Source organism: Taudactylus pleione, unplaced genomic scaffold, assembly GCF_031769625.1.
Source record: "Taudactylus pleione unplaced genomic scaffold, aTauple2 ptg000032l, whole genome shotgun sequence".
Classification (NCBI taxonomy): domain Eukaryota; kingdom Metazoa; phylum Chordata; class Amphibia; order Anura; family Myobatrachidae; genus Taudactylus; species Taudactylus pleione.
In genome coordinates this window covers 11,829,864-11,853,204 of record NW_028284434.1, presented here as the reverse complement: position 1 = coordinate 11,853,204, position 23,341 = coordinate 11,829,864, and positions in this window count along the sequence as shown.

Here is a 23,341-nt window from a genome sequence, read left to right as displayed (position 1 = left end):
TTTAAAGTAAAATCCTGTGTAATCCAGGCGTATAAATGGGTTTTTTGACCTTAATGTTTGGTTAGAAATGTAGTTTTTATATTTCAAAAACCAAAAAAAAAAAGAGCAAAAAATACAATAGGGTCCAAATAAAGACCAAAAAATCATGCCACATAAATGTTTCAGGAACATGATGATTGTGTTATGGTTAATATTGGCATGTTCAAACATTAAAAATTCCTATTTTTAAAAAAAAACATTTATTTCTCAAAAAAAAGCAAGAAACAAGATAACGAGGTGACATTATAAAACAAACACTTGGTGTTCACAAAGATAAACTTTGTAGAAAACCAAATCAAGAACTGTACAAAAAGGAGAAACACATGGTTGTTCAAGCCAGCAAAAGGGTTGTCGTTTATCCAAGCATAGACAAGGGTATTCACAATGTGTTATTTTGGTTTGTTCGTTGGAGTAATTGTGGAAGGCATAGGGAAATAAAAAGAAAAATTATTAACATGTTGAAAGCTAAAAACTCAAAAGAGAGAAACACTGACAAATATGACAGTTAGTTAATATTTAAAATAAAACATTTTGCAATACATACCTAAAAAAATTAGCAACAACATCATTGCATCTGCCCCCTCGGACAGTCTCACACCACCTACCTCCTGGGGGCCATCCTCAGACAAGGCATCCTCTGATGGCATGGGTACTTGACTCCTTATGGCAATGTTATAAAAAATCCCCCACAGGACCATGATACATGAAACCATAACCGGCAAATACATTAGGGTGCCACCAGAGTGGTGGAGACATCTGAACCGACCCTTCAATAGCCCAATAGAGCACTCCACCACCTGCCTGGTGGCAGTAAACACAGCATTATATTGGGTTTGTAGCCCTGGTGTGGGGGCCAAAAAAGGAGTCTGCAGCCAGGGCATGCAAGGATATCCACTGTCACCTGTAGGGAAGGAGATATTTTTTAGTAATATATGTGTTTTTTTATTATTTTTGGAATACAAAAGAAAAAAAAATCTTTGAAAATTAAAATAACAAAAATAAAAAATTACCCAGAAGCCACGCATCACCAGCTTGCAGTGTTGTTAATTTTGGCCAAATCCCTGAATGTTGGATTACATATGCATCATGAGAGCAGCCTGGAAATTTTGTATTCAGGGAGAGGATCTGGTGGGAGGCATCACATACCACCATCACATTCATGGAATGAAAATGTTTATGGTTGTGAAAGATGTGTTCCTCTCGTGCTGGAGGCTGAAGTGCTATGTGAGTGCCATCCACTACTGCTATGATGTGTGGAAAGCCAGCAATCTCAAAAAACTTCTACTTTACCACAATAAGGGCTTCCTGATCCAAAGGCATACTAATATATTGGCTAATATTTAAAAAGCATTCATCACATGCCTCAGGATCCTGGAGAATGATGGCTGTGATATGCCACCCACAAGACCCACAGTGGTCTGGAAGGACCCTGAGATGCTGAAATGTAACACCACCAGCAACTGTGTCTGTGGTGATATTGATGTTGGAATGTGTATTTGACTTTCTAGATCATTCTTTGTTATTGAAAGAGTGTTTAGGATAATGGTGGGTGGTAGCCGGTAAGTAGTTAACACCTCATAATCAGGCATTCCAAAAAGGGTGACCCATGTTCAAAATATCTGGGGCCTTGCACACCAGCTATGCCTATGATGAGGAGGACCAGGTCGGTTAGGTGGTGGAAGCATGGTGAGGATTAACTTACCAACGTCTCTCTGAAATGTGGGGTCATATAAATTAATAGGACTGATGAGACAAACAAACAAACACATAAATAACTTAACTTTGTCAGAATCTTACAGGGTTGGGTAGGGCCATCTTTCCAAAAAACCTACATGTGTTTTTTGTTAGTTCTAAAATATAAAAACAAACAAAAAATATAAGTAAATACATTAAATGATGTCGGTGCACTAAACATTATTGAAATTTAAAATGACTTTTTTACATTTTTTTAAAAAAAATTTTAATTAATAGTTTAGAAACAAAAAATGTAATAAAAAAAAACTCAGACCACAATAAAGTGGGCTGGAACAATCCTCAAAGCGCAAAAAAACACTCCAAAACTTAATTTTTTTAAAAATGTAAACAAATGAATTTAAAAAAAAAAGAAGAAAAATAAAAAAAATATAAAAGGCAGCAAGACTCTGATACACTTACCTCCGACCACACTAAAATGGGCCGGAATATTCCTATAAAAAGAAATAAAAATTAATAAATAAGAAAAAAAAAATAATAAACAAAATTTTAAATGAAAGCCAAAACTAAAATACACTTGCCTGACTCGCAAGCAGATGATGTTTTGTACAAAAACCCAAAGACACTCCAACAAACTCCAAAAAACTCCAACAACCACCAACAACGCACAAGTAATGGTCCATTTAGGTGGCCCTTAAATAGAGATGTAACACACCAGAAAATTGAACAATGTATGTTAGGTGTGTAATTTTGCGCAGGGAAACAGGGATGTCGGCAACATGGATGCACGCACAACCAATCCAAAGTTGCGCTCACATCTCATTAAAGACCTCAATGTAGGTTAGGTGTGCAATTTGCGCAGGGAAACAGGGATGTTGGCAACATGAATGCACGCACAACCTATCCAAAGTTGCGCTCACATGTATAAAAATGTCTCAAAATCACACTAGTCCTCATGCTTTCTCAAAATTGACCATGGAGACAGAGGAGCATGGAAGCCAGAGTCAACCATTAGAAAGCAAGTTTTTGGACCAATAATGACCAATTCCTTAAAAATTGAATGTAGAAAAATGGAAGCATTTTACATATAAATATAACATGTTGTAGGTGGCCAACAGCAAGAAAGGAGGAGTGAGGAGGAGCCTGGCCCAAGCAGGCGAAGGGCCAGAAACCCTCCCTTTTCGAGGGCAGAGATGGAGGCCTTGGTGACTATGTGCATGAACAATATTGTTCATGCACCCAGAAATATGGGGGCTGGACAAAAAGACAGGATCTGGGAGGAGATAGCTAGGGCTGTTAATTGTGTTGGGATGACGCACAGATCCAATATTGTTGTGCGTAAAAGGTAAATATTTGCTAGTGTGAATGTTGGTTTATAAATGTATTTCTAAATGTTGAAGGAAACACATGACTAAATTAACAATAAACATTGACAGATGGACAGACTTCAAATATCAGCTGAAGAGGAAGCTAGGAAGTAGGGCAGGCCATACCAGGGGGACAGGTGGTGGTCCCATCCCTGAGGAGCTGACCTTATCAGCTTTGGAGGAGCAGGCTCAGGGGTGTATAGAAGAAGAGGAGTTAGTCGGCATGTCCAATATGGACACTGACATGGCCGACTTTAACGCTCTACATGGCAGAGAAGGTACATATTTTAATTATTTTTTAAACAAAAAATAACATTTGACTAACAAAACTCTTTCATTACGGACCCCAAGGAGGAAGTGCCTGCTCCTGAGGTGATGGCTGTGCCCCGAACATATGAAGGCTCTGCAAGGGATGATCCAATTTCTCCATCTGGGGACCCTGTGGAGCCCACTCCAGGGTCACCACCTGCCCCACCATTGTCTCTCCTCACTGAGTTGGTCAACAAAACTCAGGAGTATAATTCTGCTCTCCTGAGGATGGAGACCACTCTGGTGAGGATCGATGGCACATTGCTGAGGCTGTGCTGGGGCCCTGCTTTGATCGGCTGATGCCCAGGAGCAGGAACACTGAATTGCCATGATGGAGCAAGGCTCCCTTCCTCCATGTACCACTACCTCTGGCAGCCCAAGAGCCACCCCCAAAGTATGGTGAGCCCTATGCCTAGGCCAGAGCCAATTCCATCCAGCTCTGGCCAGGCCAGTTGACATGTTACATGCCAGTCAGCTGTTCTGAAAAAGCCTCTTCAGCCGAGACATCCCAAATGAAGAAAATTGCCCTGGCTATCTAATCCTTCCCCTGTTGATGTCCAGTCCACATATTTCTAGTCACCAATGCCTCCATCTCTGTCCTTTTTTATTTTTTTATATATTTTTTTTAAACTATTTTAATTATTTTATTTTTATAACAATTGTGCATGCTGACAAATGCATCCCAAAAATGTGTTATATTCTTGTTCCCAAAAAAATTAAAAAGGAAAAGAAAATACTGAAATCTTGTCTGTTTAATTTTTGAAAAATATACATGTTTAATAAAGGTATTGATAAAGCATAGGCTTTGCAAATATTGGTGCAGGGTTAAAAATGCACAAAAACAGTAAATTTAGGAAAAAACAACATATAATAAGCCAACACCATGACTTTAAATTTAACTTTTTATTTGCTAATGCAAACACAACAAAATCAATTACAAGCCAATTAGCAGTGTTATTAACAACAACAAACTATTATTAGCTGCTTGCATTGTGCGGCACAAAATAGAAACATCACACCTAACATCAGTCACACTCTCCTAGACAGGACAACTATTTCACTTGGTTCAACCAACAGAACCACTCTTCTACCTTTTCCTCTACTTCAGCCACTGAAGCATTATGAATCTTTTCAAATTCCCATTTTAGCTGCAGAATTTCGTCCATTTTCTGGTCTATCACCTCCTAGGGGTCACTAGTGTTATTTGTGATGTTCATGCAACACTTGACATCAAATTGGGTGGATAAAGTCACACAGTACCCTCCAGTATCAGCTGTTAAATAATTTAGCACTAGCCTATGTTGCACAAGTTCTTTCTTGTAGGCCTGTAACTCCTTACCTGTGTACCTAAACGTGTCATCATACATCTTGATGATATCTATCAATTTGGTAAGATCTTGTATATATCTAAAATTTAAAGTACCCCAAGCGATCCTGGTGGGATCCAATGCTACCAAAACTTGAAAGCCAGTTTTTTCACCAATCAACTGTGTGGCTTTATGTACATCACCAGGTATCATGTTTCTTTTGTCTCGGTGTTCAAACTGTGTATGAAGATATGGGGATGGTGTATTCTTATGGATACCAAGCATTTCACCATGTGTAAGGATCATAACCTCTGGAAGTACCCTTCCCAGGTTCTGAACTCAAAGAGAGACACTTATATGCTTTCCTTCCATATAGAAAATACACATCATCGGGGAGAACGTAAGGAATAGAATGCATCATAATTATTAAACACATTTCCCTAGCAAATGATCTTTCTCAGGTTCTCCCATCTGACTAACACATGTTTCTGGTTGTATAACCCTGGCACAGTACCTTCCTGGTACCCTACCAACCATTTCTTTGGTGTCACTACGTGCATACCAATACCGGAAGTGTCTCCCACTTAATCTAATTGTGCATAAAAGTTCAAAATTTATAGGTTCATTATCAGCTCTTAGTGAAAAGGTCATCATCTGGATATTTCCAGTCACCTCCCAACTTCCTGGTTTGTTGAAGTTGGTGATGTTCAAACACAAAAGTGATCTATCTACTTGGTACTTGTGCAGTTTAAAATGAGGTGGTTTGGACATAAGAAATTTTCCATCCAGCATCTTCCCTTTTTCCAATTCTAAAACCTCAGAGACATTTAATGGAAATGGCATTAACCCTACATTATGTTGTCCCTCAGGCATGTGAGAGCACACCCAACAGTCAGTCTGATTTAAAACTTTGCCCACCATGGTATGATAATCCTCTAAAGGATACCCACCCCAATACTGGTTATACTTAGGCTGGCACCATTGGATGCATCTCTCATCAACTAGGGACCCACAAAACTTACAAGTACAATATTCCTCAGATGATAACCCTTCACACTGTCTCCGAGTTTCCAGGCTAATAGATCTCTTAGCAATTACTGTACTGAGTTTGGTCAGATACCACCCTTGTGAATGTATGGCTCCTTCTCACGACTCCACTCCATCGATATCACCATCTACCTCTCCCTCCATCATCTGCCCACCATTACAGTAACAGGATATCCCGAACCAAACAAGGATGATGAGAATTCTGGAAGAAAATAGGAAGGCAAACCCAGCCCGCCATTCCATTGCTGGAATAGTGGACTGCAAATTTCTCTAGCTCAGGTATCTCACTGCAGTCTTTAACTCTCCCGGTACAAGCACGCAATTGACAGGTCTACGTTATCTGCCTCGACTCCGCCTTGTATCTCCACCGGTTGATTGACTTTTCTGGCAGTGAGTGGAATGGACCCAGGTATCTCTATCTGCCACTTTCAATGATGTTGTACTTGTCAGCAACACTTGATATGGACCTTCCCACCCATCTGTCAGACAACCTAAAAAGGTCTGTCTGTTGTAGGGATGTGGGATGGCTCGGTTGGTATTGTTTTTCCAACTTTTTACCTCAAGCATGTCAAGCAGGACATTGCCCTCTTTCTGGCTTGGGAAGAGAAACCTGGTGCACACCAATACGCCCTGACCAAGTTGCAGATACCTTGCTTTCCCAGGTGAGTCAGACTGTGCACTGCCTCAGCCAAGCTTGGGTAGTATGCCTTGGGTGCCATCGGCTTACGTTGTCCATCTCTTCAGAGTCCGGAGGACTCTTGTCCACATCCCTTTGATCTCCAGACTGCCTTTTCCTGAATGGAACACAAATTTTGCATCTCAATTAATTTCTGCATGTCAATTGTATGAAAAACCATCATTTTATTAAATGGCATGTTAATTCTTAACCCTGCTGCCCATTTGGCAGCTTCATCTGCCCTGCTATTGCCCAGTGACATGGGGTCTTCTTCACTTGTATGGGCTTTACATTTGATAACAGCGACTGTCTTTTGTAACTCAGCATACATAAGTTTTATCACTGCAGGATTTATTAAACAGAAAAAAATGGAACAGACAAAAAATGGAATGATATACCATGAATGTATGTGTGTGAAGTGTACATGTGTGTGTGTATGGGGGGAAGGGAATTTTTTTTTTCAATTATTCACCCGCACTTCTGGCCAGACTACTTGTCTATAGATAAATTGTGGAAAACAATCTATCAGAGAAAATAATTATTGGTGCATGTATGTGTGTGTGGGGTCTCATGGTAATGTAGCCATGATGGTATAAAGAGATAGTTCTTCGTCATTTACAACAACCTAATCCTGTGTATCAGAATACCTGCAAAACTCACCTTCAACCAGCAACTCACCTCTCTCCACCTTTTGTGCATCTTGAGGCACACATGGCAAGCACGTCGCTGGATTTAACTTATTGCACCATTTACCTGGCTGATGTGTCTGGTTTGGGCAGAATTCAGCAAAGCAGACACAGCATGTGGGGCATAAACAATCATGTCATGGCCTAATACTACATTCTCACTCTTGTTTACCAGAAGAGCTGTTGCTGCTACACTTCTTAAACACATTGGGAGTGATCTTGCCACAGTGTCCAATTGTGCACTGTAGTATGCTACAGGTCTGCTAGCATCACCATGTTTTTGTGTGAGGACACCTGCTGCACAGCCATCAGCTTCCGTATAATAAAACTCAAAAGGTTTTTTCATTATCTGGCATTCCCAGGGCAGGTGCTCTTGTCAGACTATCCTTAAGGTTAAGGAAAGTCTGCTGTTTCCTCAGTATGTGTGACGCAATGGTAATGCAAAAATAAAAAAAAACTGGGATCCATGATTTGCAGTATCCACACATGCCCAAGAAGGTACGGATTTGCTGCTGGTTTTGCAGCAGTGTCATGGTCTGTATGACCTGTATTCTGTTAGTGGTCAAGTGTTGTAGCTGCTGGGTTAGACAGTGTCTCAAGGATTTAACCTTAGTCTGTAATTTGCCCTTTGCAACCTTGTGTCCTGTTTGTGAGCGATGAAGCAACAATAGTTCAGAATCATTCAAACATGACATAAACTAATTTGAGTACAACACATATTCAGCAATCCCTCAAATCATGAACTGCAATATTATATGTGGTTTACATGCGATCTAATACACAGATAATACAGTATAATGCACCACCTGTTACCTTACTAAGCAGTAAATTCCTTAACTGCTGTATTGCAAGGATTTTTCAGAAGTACATACACATACGCACATACAAAACTCCAGACAGAAAATTCTCATATGCAGCATGTACAAACGTATGCATAGAGAACCTTCATATTTGGGTTTGCTGTGATTACTTATGAATGCATATGTTTCAATGCAGATTGCCTAGACTATCAAGGGGTTCAAGGAAAAATTAACACATATAGTAGATATTCTGGCCTCTGGCCCTGATTCAGAGCCGGACGCTCTGACAGAGCATTCGCTCTGAATCAGGGCCGTCCTTCCTGATTTTCGAGCTGCCTCCTGGCCACTCGCATAGCTGTGGGTGACCACCTGATAGAGCCCAGTGCTTCTGGCTCTATCAGAGCCAAAAGCACTCCCACTGACATCACTTGTGATGTCAGTGGGGCCAGCCCCAGATGGTAGGCGCTCCCATGGGAATGCCTCCATCTGGCCAGCCACGCCCCCAGCACGCCCACCAAAGGGGGTGTGCTGTTACTCACCATCGCCCCCTTTGTAGCGAGACCCATAGCGACAGCTTACCCATTGCTATCCGGATCTCGCGCATGTGCATGATGGAGCCGGGTCTGTCGTGCGCATGCGCACTTGCCCAACATCGACCCGCTTGCGAGCGCTCAGCGCTTGCGAGCGGGTCTGAATCAGGCCCTCAGTTCTCAATCTCAATATTTACTGTAAACAAAGACACCTGATTTTTTTTCCTAGAGGTGCAATGACTAAGGCCCTCAATCAGAGCCGTACGCTCTGAGCAGAGCGCACGCTCTGAATGAGGGCCGGGCTCCATTTTCATGGAGCGTCCTCCTGGATGCTCGTATAGCTGTGGGTCACCACCCACAGGCTATACGAGCGTGCATTGTGATGGTCGCGATGGTCGAGACCATCGCGACCATCGAATTTGCGAGCCGGAGCCTGCGGTTGAGGTTTTCAACCGCAAGCTCCAGAGTGATTTTGGCTCTATCAGAGCCAAAATCACTCCCACTGACTTCACTAGTGATGTCAGTGGGCCGGCTTCTGACGGGAGGCGTTCCCGTGGGAACGCCCCCGTCAGGGAGGCACGCCCCCGGCACGCCTACCAAAGGGGGCGTGCTGTCAACCAACATTGACAGCACGCCCCCTTTGATCGGACACAACGAGCGAAGGACTTTCCTTCGCTCGTCGCGTCTGGCGCATGCGCACGACGGAGCTCCCTCCGTCATGCGCATGCTCAGTCCATAACATCGACCCACTTGTGAGCGGACAGCCGCTCGCGAGTGGGTCTGAATCAGGCCCTAAGGCTTGTACACACTTAGAATTCCTAGAGGTGTTTTAAAACACATTTTTTTTTTCAGTTACATTTTTCTTTATAGTTACTTGTTACAATTTTTATCATTTTTGATATGGGCTGTATCTTCACCTTCCACCACGTAGGGCGGTGGAGGTGCGCCTGCGCTACTAGCTGTACTTTAGGCAATGCTTTCTTGCTGTGCATACCGCACTCCCTTGCAGCACGTACACAACACTATTTAGCGCTGCGTGCACACCGCTAAGCCACATATTCCCCTCATGCTGCCACAGCTTCAAGCAATCGTTATATATTACTCTTTTCTTCAGAGATTTCACAACACAGATGCTATCTCTAACATTGTTCATATTTCCACATCAAAACTGCTAATCTTCAGAATAGGTTTCACACACTTCCTCGTCATCTTAACCCATACATCCCAGTGTGTTGTTGCATACGCACCATACTTTGTGTGCATTAAATGCTGTGCTGAACCTGTCGGCTCTTCCAAAAGCAGCACATCATCTAACATTTTCACTGTTTGTTTAATACCCATCTGGGTCAAAACTCTTAACTTTTCAATAGAGATTTAGGCCCTGATTCAGAGCCGGACGCTCTGACCAGAGCGCTCGCTCTGAATCAGGGCCCACCTCCATAAATATGGACGCTCATATAGCTGTGGGTCACCACCCACAGCCTATACGAGCGTGCAGGATGATGGTCGCGATGGTCTTGACCATCGCGACCATCGCCAGTGCGAGCAGAAGCCTGCGGTTGAGTTTCTCAACCGCAAGGCCAGGAGTGATTTTGGCTCTATCAGAGCAAAATCACTCCCACTGACATCACTAGTGATGTCAGTGGGGCCGGCTTCTGACTGTAGGCGTTCGCTTGGGAATGCCTCCATCTGGCAGGCACGCCCCGGCACGCCCACCAAAGGGGGCGTGCTGTCAATCAACATCGACAGCACGCCCCCTTTGATCAGACACAATGAGTGAAGGAAAGTTCTTCGCTCGTCGCATCTCGCGCAAAGCGCACGATGGAGCTCCCTCTGTCGTGCGCATGCGCAGTGCACACCATCGACCCACTTGCGAGTGGACAGCCACTCGCGAGTGGGTCTGAATCAGGCCCTTAGACCGGTGGATGAATTCACAGGCTGCATCCACTCACCTTCACCCGCTGTGTACAAAGAGCTTGCTAATCATTACAGTCAAACTACACAATGAGCAGCAGAATGCCGCCTATACAATATCCTGCCTTCCAGATAGGGAACATACAGTACCCGTAACTAATGGGGACACACAGTACCCCTAACCAAATCCCTTTTCGAGTAATTTCCACTGCTAGAATTTAAGAGTTCCAATAACCCTTACCCTTTTCAGTGTTTTCCTCCACCACAACTCAGTTCACAATCATGGTCTGCCGAAACCATGCGGCTCAATCGCAATGCCCAAAGAACCTAACTGATCAATGGATTTTGCGATCACACTAAGAGACGATTTTAACTCTATGGAACACACAGTATCCTCAAGTAATAGGGAACACACAGTACCCTTATTCTGCAATACACCTGCTATGTGTACCCTAGGAAACACACAGTAACCTAGCTCTAGGGAACACGCAGTACCCCTATTAATAGGGAACACACAGTACCCCTATTCTCATCACAAATATACGTCTATCATGCACCTTTTCTGCACAGAAAAGAAATTTAAACTTTTTCTCAGATATGGCAGTATGATTAAGAGACTCAAAACAATGTAATCATGCTATCAATACAACAATGCAATCTTAAACAAATTGTTTGAACACGTGGCAGCAATACCAGAAACATGTATACGCTATTGTGTGAATCACACTTTAGCGTCGGGACAGATTATGAAAAAAACAGACTTTTCTCTCCCATTCCCAGGTTCTAGTCAGCACTCCATGAAATCACACAACAACGGTTCTCGGTCTCACAACACCAGATGGTGCAGTTTTTGAACACAGTGCTTTCTTTCCTGCATTATGGCACCTTTCCACCTTTTGTTGAGAGACCGAGGACCGTGCTATCTAGCGAATTCTTGGTAGCATGACCTCCAATTACTATGAGCCTCCAACTATGAATACCACTGAATAGCTAGAGAGAAATAATCGCTGTCCAGACAGTAATTGTGGTTCCAAAGCACAAAAATTCTTATTGCATTCAAAAAGAAAGGTACATGCTTTGATCTAGCACAATTAGTGCAAAGACAATTAAATACAGACAATAAGATACAGCACAATACATACGCATGAGCACTGGTCCCAGCATACAGTCATCAGTCCAGAAGCCTGTGGTTATCCACGGAGAATGGCTGTATGTTGGGATCAGCAAGCAGGCTATATACTTTACAGATCACAGATAACAACAATGTAGACAGACAAACATAATTCCATTGGTTCTCGCTCTTGGTCTTTGTAGTATGCTGTAGTTCATAGGACAATTCATATGTTGACAACAGGGATATGATCCATCCCTTCAGACGAGATAACACTACATACAAAGTACATATTCTAACCAATAATTCCCTAAAATCCATAACCACCGGACGCAAGATGCGACTCCTTTGCCGATAGATTCAGATATCTGGAATTAAACAGGGTGTCAGTATGATACCAGAAATGACATGTCTAGTAAGTTCTATACCTTACATATCAAATATGCACACTTTATACCATAATGATTGTCTAACAAAACCTTTTCTTAATGCTAGGGAACCTTTTCTATATGTGCTTGCATAAGTAATAGTGAGATATTTACAGGAATTCAGCAGTGTGTGTTGTATGTCTGAACGCAACGCAAACGCTGTGTACAATGAAAACATGTGCTGTGTGTGTATTTATATTTACAATAGCTGCTGTGTATATGTGAGCATGCATTGTGGATACACATGCAATCGTTTAAGTGTCTGTATATATATATATATATATCTATATATATATATATATGTGTGTGTGTAAATGTGCGTCAGTGTGATTGGTTTATAAATATATACATATATTAATAAATTATATATATAATATATATATATATATATAGCTTTATCCAGTAACTAGTATTATTGATATTACTTCTGTCTGAACTAAAGGCCTGATTCAGAGCCGGAAGCTCTGATAGAGCGCTCACTCTGAATCATGGCCGCCCTTCTTGTTTTTCAGAGCGGCCTCCTGGCCGCTCGCATAGCTGTGGGTCAACCCACATCTATAGCGAGCGGCCAGGAAGATGGTCACTATGGTCAAGACATTCGCGACCATTGGGCTTGCGATGAGACCCTTGTGGTAGGGTCTTATTGCTGCAAGCCCTAGAGTGCTTTTGGCTCTACCAGAGCCAAAAGCAGTCCCACTGACATCACTTGTGATGTCAGTGGGGCCGGCCTCAGATGGTAGGTGTTCCCATGGGAACACCTCCATCTGGGCAGCAATGCCCCCGGCCCGCCCACCAAAGGGGGCATGCTGTCACTCAACATCGACAGCAAGCCCCCTTTGGTATGAGACCCGGAGCGACGGTTGCACACTGGGCCACCATCGACCCGCTTGCGAGCTCATAGTGCTCGCGAGCGGGTTTGAATCAGGCCCCAAGTTCAAAAATGATAGACAATGGAGTTGTTCTGATCAGAGATGGCCAGCAGATACTTGATGGAATCACAATGTAATCAAAGGCCTCTCCAGCCTATTTGGATTGTAAATGCTAGTTCCTTTAGGCATACAATGATAGTCAGACTTAAAGACAATGGTTCATTCAAAACACTTGTCTGCACCTCACAGTATCTGTGTGTTTTTCAATTACTAGTCACAGACATGTCCACCGGACTTGTCCCCCAGCACTGACCAAACCTTGCAATTTTAAATATATATAATGTCTTTAAATACATATGTGTATCCGTGCGCATTTATTATGTAAAGACTTTAACAGTGTGCAGTAACACGGCAGATGTACACAAGGCTAACCAGCGCCGTACACAATGATATTATACTGAATACAGCAGATGGCATATGCCAGATGGCATTGTGCAGACAATGCAAACATGGCGTCTTCAGATATTTTCAAAGATCTGATCTCAGCCAGTCATCCAGCTTCGACAAATGTATCACAACACTAGCCAACAGCTTCCAGCTCCCTCCCTCTGCACGCACGCTCCACAGGCGGAATGAAAAAAGGCGGCAATCTCAGTACCTTTTATAGAATCCAAAACCCACGAGAATCCGACAGCGGGATGATGACATTTTGCCCCGATTTCAGTTCCGAGGGAGGCGGGAAAACCCGAGCCTGACTCGGTTCCTGGATTGGATCGAGGGGGTTCAGGGGATTCGGATTTCGGAAATCTACCTATCTCTCTCTCTTTCTCTATATCTATATACTGTATACCTATATATATATATATATATATATATATATGCACACATGTATATACATGTGTGTGTGTGTCTATTTATCTGCTGCCCGTCTGGCTCCAATATATTTGTTTATTTAAAATATATATTTAAATAAGATAGACGTTCCAGTAGTCCAATATAGGTAGAGTGCCAGAAATTAAACAATGTTGGTGGTCAACATTTACAATATCAACAGCATTGAAAACCTCAATAACAGTACTGCCTGCAAAATATCGACATTATCAGAATATAGACATTGTAAATGTTGATATTGTCATAAGGTGACATTTCCAGCAGGGTTAGAGTTGCCGTTAGGGTTGGGACAGGAGAAGAAAACCTTTATGTTGACATTATAACAATGTCTACATAACATCTGTGTCAACTAGCTGAATGTCAACATGGTCAATGTCAACGTCATTTATATGATGATTGTCAACATTGTAGTTGATTAATTAATATATCAAACCCTTTCTAATTAATATATCAAACCCTTTTGAGTCAGACAAAACTTTTCCGGATCTGTCTTTCCGTGAAATAAGGCATCTTGGGGCGGGAACTGGGCGGTGACAATGTAATCACATGTAACCAACCTCACTTGTGGTAGTTTCATGGGTGTGTTGTGGGCATATATCTAAGGCTCCATGCGATTCTGTGTCATATGTAAAGGTATGGTACATCTGTTACTGACGGATATCTTGCACTCAGCATGGTCTGGTGCAAATGCTGATGCTAATGATGACAGTCATGGAGAGTGGCATAACCACTTGCAGATGCACGAACCCCCACAATAGTGCTACAGACTGTTACTTGTAAAGTGGATGCACAGCTAATTTAATATTTGTAGGAACATACCTGTAATGCCCGTATGCATGTCTTTTTCCTTGCAAGGTGACAGAAATGTGTGTTAGGAGATATAACTGGTTTCAGGTTACGTCCTTATTACAAGATGACCAGCAGAGACTCACCATATATATATATATATATATACCGGGTGATCGATGGTCTTACCAGCAAGGGCTCCCTTGATGGCTGAGCGATGCAGGGCCATGCGTTCTCGCATGGTTCTTGTAGTCTTACCAACAAAACATAAGTTGCAGGGACAACTAATCAGGTAAATTATGAAGGAAAAGGTACATGTCAGAACATGTCTGATGCAGAACAAGCGATCCGAATGGGGGTGCTTAAAGCTATGGCCAGTTACCATGTGTTGAAAGGTAGTACACTTGAGGCATTTGTAGCACCCTGGTTGTTTAGATAAAAAATTCCTGGTAGGGGCATCCTGATCTTCGCCGAAGTTGGTAATGTCGGCGTGGACTACAATGTCCTTGATGTTCCCGCCCCTCGTGTAGCAGGCTAAGGGTCTTTTACATTTCAAAAAAGTGAGATCCCTGTCAGTGGTAACTATAGGCCACAGTGCTCGAGTAGCCCTTTGGATGACCGCACTAGACGTGCTGTACTGGCTCTTCCAAGGGTTCAACATGTTGGAGTCCTTGACTTTGGGCTGAAGCAAGGAACTCCTGGAGATATTCAAAAATGGATAGGGATATTAAACAAGTGTAGTTTAGACCTTATTCTCCTGGTAATAGAGGAAGTGGGATGCAAACAGGGATCCACTCGGGACAAAATTGTTCGTTTGGAATCTGAACAGAAATCGACACTGCTCCAGGATCATTCGCAGGATTGGATCACCAAATTACAATCACAATTCGAAGCTTATTGCAGAGATCTGACCAAGTTCAAAAGGAATAAGTTCCAGATAGTGAAGTCCGATTATGATGACAATCGTGTGTATCGATGGCTTATGGGAGGGGAGCCGGTGTCGCACTTTCAGAGACCTTTCAAGCCTCGGTCTAATTGGCGTCGACGTAGAGAAGGGTTTATTCGTGCCACAGCCTCATCTAACAGTGACAGCGAGTTCAACCTCATCGACTCAGAGGACCCCCAGGAAGGAGCAAAGGTTCCTCCAACTGAGAATGCAAACCAGTCTAAAACATCAAAAAACCGGGGGCGCCCACCTGCAGGGGGGTCAAAACAAGAGGCTTAGCCGGACTAGCTTCCAAGAAGAAGAATTGATTTTTAATCTGTCGTCCCATCAACTAACACCCATCGAAATATCGGTTTTAAACAAAGGCCTTTCTTTTGTACCCACCAATTACCATGACGATCTCTCTTGGAAGATCTCCTTGCATCAGTTCACACGCAAGTTGAGACTCCAAGAATTTTTTGGTTCAAAACCTCCATCCTACATGTCAATTGAGACCCATGCCGATTTCATCAAGTCCAAACTCCATTCTTCTTTCGATCCCCCTTCATCAAATTCATCCATCAAAACATTCACTCATTTATTAGATGATGCGGTCACAAAATATACGGCAGCTGCACCCGTGAAACACCACAATCTTTCTAGCAGGGAACAACAAGCTCTGAGGAACCTTGGTCAGTACAGGGACATAGTCATTTGCCCCGCCGACAAGGGGGGCGGCATCGTTATTCAAAACTTATCGGATTATAAGGAAGAAATTTTTCAGCAATTGTCGGTTTTGAATACGTTTCAAACTCTCAGCAGTGATCCCACTGCTGTGTACAAAACAGGGCTGGATGACATCTTATTACAGGCCAGAGACAGAAGGCTCTTGTCAGATCAATTAATGAGGGCATTAATGATGGAGCATCCAGTCATACCCATTCTGTTTACTGTACCTAAAATACACAAGAACATCCACAGACCACCTGGACAACTGATAATTTTGGCAAGAGGGTCATTATATCAGCCCATTTCACAGTTTTTGTACAGCATTATACAACCGGTTCTATTGAGGCATCCTACTTTCATCAAGGACACTTCAAGTTTTTTGACACTTCTCAACAATGTAGGCCCGGTGCCAGATAACACTCTAATTTGCGTCATGGATATTTGTAGTTTATACACCTCAATTCCTCATACTGACGGTTTGGAAGCCATGAAACAATTTCTGATTACAGAGAATGTGGACAACATCGATCACGACCTTTTCCTGGAATTGTTGAATTTAACACTCACGAGAAATTATTTCCTGTTCGACGGGCGTTTTTTTTTCCAACGTACAGGTTGTGCTATGGGGAGTAATGTAGCCCCAATCATATGCTAACATCTACATGCTGAAAGAAGAACGGTCCATGTTTTATAGTGACATTGGAGTGACAAACAGCATTATTGTGTTTGCTAGGTACATAGACGATTTATTTATGCTATGGTCTGGGGGCGAACAAAAGTTTCTAACATTGATGATGCACATTAACTCCAGAGCCTCTCCGATTTGGGTCACTTATCAACACAGCCTCCATTCTCCTAATTACCTGGATGTTCAGGTTTCTATCACCAATGGACACATTACTACCGGTGTGTATTCCAAGCCAACTGATAAGAATACCCTATTACTGGCCAGTAGTCATCATCCACCAGCCTTAAAGAAAGGCCTTCCAAAGTCACAGATGATCAGGGTGCCCAGGATCACTAGCGAGAGTGGTGACTTGGAAGCAAGCCTGGATGGGATTGTTCGCAAATTTCTACATAGGGGGATATGATCCCTCTTTATTACAAAAACAGAAAAAGGAAGTAATGAATATCTCCAGGAGTTCCTTGCTTCAGCCCAAGGTCAAGGACTCCAACATGTTGATCCCTTGGAAGAGCCAGTACAGCACGTCTAGTGCGGTCATCCAAAGGGCTACTCGAGCACTGTGGCCTATAGTTACCAGTGACAGGGATCTCACTTTTTTGAAATGTAAAAGACCCCTAACCTGCTACACGAGGGGCAGGAACATTAAGGACATTGTAGTCCACGCCGACATTACCAACTTCGGCGAAGATCAGGATACCCCTACAGGAATTTTCTATCTAAACAACCAGGGTGCTACAAATGCCTCAAGTGTACTACCTGTCAACACATGGTAACTGGCCATAACTTTAAGCACACCCATTTGGATCGCTTGTTCCGCATCAGACATGTTCTGACATGTACCTCTTCCTTCATAATTTACCTGATTAGTTGTCCCTGCAACTTATGTTATGTTGGTAAGACTACAAGAACCATGCGAGAACGCATGGCCCTGCAACGCTCAGCCATCAAGGGAGCCCTTGCTGGTAAGACCATCGATCAACTGGTGGCGAGGCACTTTGCTGAGAAGGGACATAGTCTTTTGGACTTCAAACACATGGCCATCGACCAGGTTCCCAAAACTACTAGAGGGGGCGACGGGGCTTTACAACTTCTTCAAGTCGAAGCGAAGTGGATCTTTAATCTAAACACTATTAGTCCGGCAGGACTTAATGAAAAAATCGCTTGGAATATATTTAACTGATCACCTTTTCAGTAGACTTATGCTCGTTCCTTTACCTTAGTGTATCTAGCTCTTTTTGCGTTACACTTAATTATGCCTTAGTAGAGAATTTTGTCTTAACTATACTTAATGGTGCTTATCTGCAATGTTGACATACTGTTTGCCGCTAGTTTCTATTTTACGACTCATATGTATGGTCATTGTTCTGGGCGCCGCTACATTCGCCTGCATTGACTTACGGTGCGGCGCACGATAGCGGCTCTCGGGCTTATTAATGCCTCACTTTATTATAGTACTTTTCAGGGCCCTCCTCCGTGTAATTTTTAATCTCATTCTTCATTTCTTAACTGACACTGGGTGTTTCTTAGATGTCTTTTTTTCTATTGTCTGTTGCCAGGGCGACCAGCCACGTCCTCACGCTAGCGTCCTGGTTGCCTAGGCTTCCAGTTTCACGCAGCGGGACAATGTCATCAGCATGGGACTACCGGCAATGTCACGCGGGATCCTGGGTGGCGCCTGAGCTCAGTCACTTTTGGCGGTCTTCTCTTGGGGTATAAGGTAAAGATCTTTTTGTCTCTTGCACTTTTCTACCTTGACAAAGGGGCACATTTAGCCCCGAAACATTGGTTTCCTGTATTGTGAAGGATCACAATTAAACTTTGCTGACAGTCTCCTAGTACCGCTTTTCTCCTCGGTATATTTATATATATATATAATTATATATATATATATATATATATATATATTATATATATATATATATATTAGGGATGTGCAGGCTCGGATAGGCTCGAGTTTGCACGTGGAGTTCGGATTTTTCCCTCCAAAAAAACGGAACTCAGAACGAGGCAAAACGTCATCTTACATGGACGAACATCATCATTCCTGGTCTTTTGTCCAGGAATGATGATGTTCGTCCATGTAAGATGACGTTTTGCCTCGTTCTGAGTTCCGTTTTTTTGGAGGGAAAAATCCGAACTCCACGTGCAAACTCGAACCTATCCGAGCCTGCACATCCCTAATATATATATATATATATATATATATATATATAGTGGGCTATTTAATTTAATAGTGCTGCTCCAAGAGAGGGTACTCCACCCATTCACATCCCATACACATCTGCAAAGCAGTAAGTTAACCCTTAACACCCTAGACCAGTATTGCCATTGCAGCTATTTATTTTTTTAAAAATGCTACAGCTAAGAAAGCAGTTCATTTATCATTTGCTTCACTGGCTAGGGATGTGTGATAAACACTTCTAGAAATATACGTAATGAAAAATAGTCAATGCTTGCGATGCACGCTACAACTGGCAGCTGATAACCTGCGTGATAGTCACCTATCACAAATGTATAAGTGCATAGAATAAAAAGTGGTAAAAAGCGCTCTGGTTAACGTGCATGTGCAATGTGTCTTATTTGTCCAATAAGTGTGCAAAGAAGATTCAACAGTCTTATATTCCAATAGTCACTTTTCTGCAGTTCAATTATTGCATATATTCCGATCCTGATTCTTCTGCAAAGTTTAAAACCTGGTCTCTCTCTACTTGGTTCTCACACAATTACCCCTCAGTGTCAGTAAGCCATAAAAGACAAAAGTAGGGAAAACATATAGTGTAAAACCATTAACATTTATTTCAAACAAAATATAAGTAAAAATGGTCACATACCATCAGGGACCTTTTCATGAAAGGCACAGTTTTAGACATCAAAAAGACCATATACTGGTTGAAACTAGAGATGTGCGCTGACCCCCGTGTTTTTTTAGTTTTGGATCTGGATCTCCCCTGGTTTTGGATCTGATTCTGACTTTGGATTTTTTTCCTTGGTGTTTTGTTTTTAGGTTTTGGTTTCGGATCTGTATTTTTTTCAAAAAATTATATAAACCGCTAAAACCACATAATTTGGGCCTGTTTTTGTTCCTACAGTATTATTAACCTTAATCATTTTCAGGCATTTCTAGGCATTTTTAACCACCTCACAGCTCACAATATTGATTTCACTATTTTTCACCTATATAGGCCAAAGGCTGCAGCAAGCTGGCTGGCTAAAATAAGCAACAGAGCAGCGGCACAAATGCACAGCAGTTTAAAAAAATATAAGACATCTATGAAACATTGCCACACAGCAGTGGCAGTTTAATAAACTATAATAATGTCAGTCGGCAATGCCCAAAATTGTGCCAAATGTAAAGGAAAGAGGTGCAAGATGGAATTGTCCCTCCCACCCATGCTTGTGTGGGATATTAAAAAAGACATGCACAGTTTTAAAAACCAAGGACTTTAGCCACTAGGACTGACACTTTCGTGGCTGAACTCCTTGGTTTGATTGGGCTCCCACAAAACATTTTTTGGAAGGACTACCTTAAATTATTAAATAGGAGGTTGATGATGAGGGTGTTGGTGGTGGAGATTGCATGTGCAGGTCCAAACTGCTGGTAGCTGATACTGGACTGATTGTTATTAATTTACAAATTATAACTTTGTTAAACAAATTGCATGAACTCGCTGCAAATGACGTAACAGGGAGTAGGTGCCTAGATGGTTAACGTCCCTTCCTCTGCTAACTCTGGCTTTACAAATTTAACAGATGCCTTCGCAACTGTTATCAGAATTTAGAATAAAATAATTCCACACCCAAGACGTTGCTTTTCTGGCTTTCTTTTTGTCATTAGCAAGAATTGCTGCCACTGGTGGCTGATTTACGCAAACCACATCCTTATCATCAACATCCACATTACCATCAGATAGGACACAAATTTCCCCCTCATCCTCCTTTTGCACTTCCTCCACACTATCATCCTAATTTTTTATTATTTCAGCATCTAATACTAGCACAGCTGTCATGGCGTCAGTGATCCGCTGTGAAACTGGGTGACAGCTGTTATACTTACTTCCTCTATCAAAGGACTGTTTAATAATCAATTGTTTTTTTAAATTACTTCAGATCACGAATGAGGATGTTGATGATGATGCAGGTGTTGGTGTTGGAGATCGAAGGTGCTTGGATCCCACAGAGAGGGAGCAGGTAGGTGACACTGGACTTGTTAAGTTTTGAGTTTTGGAACTTGGCAACATACACTTTGATATTTGATGAATGTGCTCCAAGTGACGTAACAAGGAGGAGGTTCCTAGGTGGTTTAGGTCCCTCCATCTACTCACTTGCTTGGCAATGGTCACATATGGCTTGACAACTGTTGTCCGGATCGGGGGAAATAATTCCACACGTGAGAAGTGGATTTTTTTGTCTTTTGTAGCGGCATGACAACAATGGGCTTTGGCTTTTTCAATTCATGGGCAACAGCTATTGCCTTACTTACACAAAGGACATTCTTGGCATCAACAGCCTCATCACCAACATCTTCATCATCAACATCCTCATCATCCTTAGCAACTTCAACTACCAAAATATCCTCCTCCTCCATGTGCAATTCCACAGAAGCATCCTCAATAACTAAATCTTTAAGATGTTGACTGCTCTTCCCCACATTTACAGAGGACACACAAATGTTGGAACTTGGAGGATCCTCCAGTACACTAGTATTTAGGTCTGGCTTACACATGGCAACCACGGACACAGTTGCACTCTCTTCAGGGATTTGTGATTTCGATTTCTCAGGGCACACATTTGTTTTTTCCAAAGGGCTATCAAAATCAGCAGCCTTCCTAAAGAAAGGCCTTATCCTTTCCTTGCCACTTCACGTAGTGAAGGGCATATTGCCAATTTTTTGTTTATCTAAAGGCAAATTTCCTTTCAATTTTTTTCTTAACTTCAGCACAAGTAGCTTTACCATATTGATGGCATGACTTAAGCCCTGGGGCATGGGCCTTCATAGAGTATGAGGAAGTTGATGGCTTGCACTGCTGGTGGCAGCTGCAACATGTAGTTCTTGACCTTGCTCACTGTCATGTGACAGCCCTCCATATTTTCTGCAGTCTTGAAGCAGTGTCACAAGCACCAATAGTGTAGCCAAGGTGCAATTACAAAATTCACACACGTGCAGTAGTGCACAGACACAAAAAAATTAGACAAAAAAAACAATTGATTTTCATTTTTTTCAGCTCCAGAACTTGAGCCCAGTGCACCGATTGATCACGACTGGAGTCGGGCAGCCCTAGGTAGCAACTTGCGTTGCTGGCTGGATCTTGTGCGGTTAAGCCTAACACGCACGCACACACACAGACAGTAAAAGATAAAAAAAGACAATTGATTTTTATTTTTTTTCAGCTCCAGAACTTGAGCCCAGAGCACAGATTGATGATGACTGGAGTCGGGCAGCACTAAGCTGCATTGCCAACTTGCTAGATCTTGTACGGCTAAGCCTAACATGCACAGACACACAGACAATTATTTGAAAATAAGACAATATGTTTTTTTTTCCAGCTCCAGAACTTGGGCCCAGAGCACAGATTGATGATGACTGGAGTTGGGCAGCACTAGGTTGTGTTGCCGACTTGCTAGATCTTGTGCAGCTAAGCCTAACACACACAGACACACAGACAATTATTTGAAAAAAAAGACAATGGGCCAAAAGTAATAGAGTGTCAGTTTTGGTAAATTGCGAGTTTTGCACTAAACTCACAATTTTTCACAACTCTCCAATGTAATAGGGTGTCAGTTCACTAAAACTCGCATTTTTCAGAGTTACTAAAAATCCCCATTCTTAAACTTGCATTCAGATGTTTTCACATTGAAAACAATCAACTCGCCCAGTATAATAGGGTGTCTGTTTTAGACTCACAAAAAAAAGATAACCAAAAGTCCCCAAATAATAGACCTTCTTCAGGCTAGCGAGTATATCCTGAGCAGGTCATTTTAACACAGAAACATACACATATCCATGAGATATGTGCATGTTTCTGTGTGTATTTGTGTAAAAGGTTTTAAAATAAAAAAAAAATTACTTGCACCCCCTCCCCAGAAGCATAACCAGCCCTGGGCTTTCTAAAGGCTGTCCTGGTTATAAAAATACAGGGGCCAAAATGCGTAGGGGGCCCCTGTATATTAAGAACCATCACAAGGTTTTGTTGAGCTGATCCTGGTTCTGGAAAATCAGGGGACTAAACGAGTAAGGGTCCCCTGATGATTCCATAACCAGCACCAGACTCTCTCTAGCGGATGGGTAATGCCACAGCCAGTGAAAACCTTTTACCAGTTTCCCCAGCCAAAGCATTACCCCTGACCGCTAGTCAGCCCAGGCTGGGGATCCTGGGGAGTTGGGGACCCCCCCAATAAAGAGGTCCCCATCTCCAGGGTACCCCAGGCCTAGACTGATAGCCCAGGGCTATCCCCGGCACCCTAGGTCAGAGGGGTGCTGGGTTGATAGTGTTTGGTGTTAAATATTGTCTTTAGTTGTAGAACCACAAGTACCAGCAAGCCTCCCCCGCAT